This window comes from Nycticebus coucang, chromosome X, assembly GCF_027406575.1.
Source record: "Nycticebus coucang isolate mNycCou1 chromosome X, mNycCou1.pri, whole genome shotgun sequence".
Classification (NCBI taxonomy): Eukaryota; Metazoa; Chordata; class Mammalia; order Primates; family Lorisidae; genus Nycticebus; species Nycticebus coucang.
Window position 1 is genome coordinate 146,895,495 of NC_069804.1, and position 1,569 is coordinate 146,897,063.

The following is a 1,569-nucleotide window of genomic DNA, read 5'->3' on the forward strand; positions in this document are numbered from 1 at the left end:
CTCAAGGAAGTTAATGATTTCCTGTTTTATTTCTTCCTTCACCCATCTGTTATTCAACAGAAGATTGTTTAATTTCCATGCCTTTGGGTGGGCTTGAGCATTTTTGTTAGAGTTGAGTTCCACCTTTAGTGCCTTATGGTCTGAAAAGATACAAGGTAAAATTTCAATTCTTTTGATTCTGTTGATATTTGTTTTGTGTCCCAGGATATGATCAATTTTGGAGAATGTTCCATGGGGTGATGAGAAGAATGTATATTCTTTATCTTTGGGGTGGAGTGTTCTATATGCGTCTATCAAGCGTAGTTGTTCTAGGGTCTCATTTAAATCTCTTACATCTTTGTTTAATTTCTGTTTAGAGGATCTGTCCAGCTCTGTAAGAGGTGTGTTAAAGTCCCCTGTTATGATGGTATTATCAGATATCATATTGCTCAGACTGAGTAAGGTCTGCTTCAAGAATCTGGGAGCATTTAAATTGGGTGCATAAATATTTAGAATTGAAATGTCTTCTTGTTGTAGTTTCCCCTTGACCAATATAAAGTGACCATCTTTGTCTTTTTTGACTTTAGTTGCTTTAAATCCACATGTATCTGAAAATAAGATTGCAACTCCTCTTTTCTTCTGAATTCCATTTGCCTAAAAAATTGTCTTCCAACCCTTGACTCGGAGCTTTAATTTGTCTTTTGAAGCCAGGTGTATTTCTTGCAGACAGCAAATGGATGGCTTGTGTTTTTTAATCCAGTCAACCAATCTATGTCTCTTCAGTGGGGAATTCAAGCCATTAACATTTATTGAGATAATTGATAAGTGTGGTAGTATTCTATTCGTCTTATTTTGTGAGAGTCCATTGCTTAGTTTTGTCTTTTGCATCAGTGTGGAGGTTAGGTTCTGTCCTTTGATTTCTGAGTTCTTACTTTGGTGCTGATCCATTGTGGTGGTCAGTGTGCAGAACAGGTTGAAGTATTTCCTGTAGAGCTGGTCTTGTTGTGGCGAATTTCCTCAATGTTTTTATATCTGTAAATGATTTGATTTCTCCGTCAATTTTGAAGCTTAGCTTAGCAGGGTACAGAATTCTGGGCTGAAAATTGTTCTGTTTAAGTAGATTAAAGGTAGATGACCATTGTCTTCTTGCTTGGAAAGTTTCATTAGAGAAGTCTGCGGTAACTCTGATGGATTTGCCCCTGTAGGTCAACTGGCGCTTACTCCTGGCAGCTTGCAGAATCTTTTCTTTTGTCTTGACTTTGGACAGGTTCATCACAATGTGTCTTGGAGAAGCTCGGTTAGAGTTGAGGCGACCCGGGGTCCGATATCCCTCTGAAAGCAGTATGTCAGACTCTTTGGTGATATTTGGGAAATTTTCTTTTATAATATTCTCTAGTATGGCTTCCATTCCTCTGGGGCATTCTTCTTCCCCTTCTGGAATTCCTATAACTCGTATGTTGGAACGCTTCACAAAGTCCCATAATTCTGACAGTGAACGTTCTGCTTTCTCTCTCTTCTTTTCTGCCTCTTTTACTGTCTGAGTTATCTCAAGAACTTTGTCTTCTACCTCTGAAATTCTTTCTTCTGCAT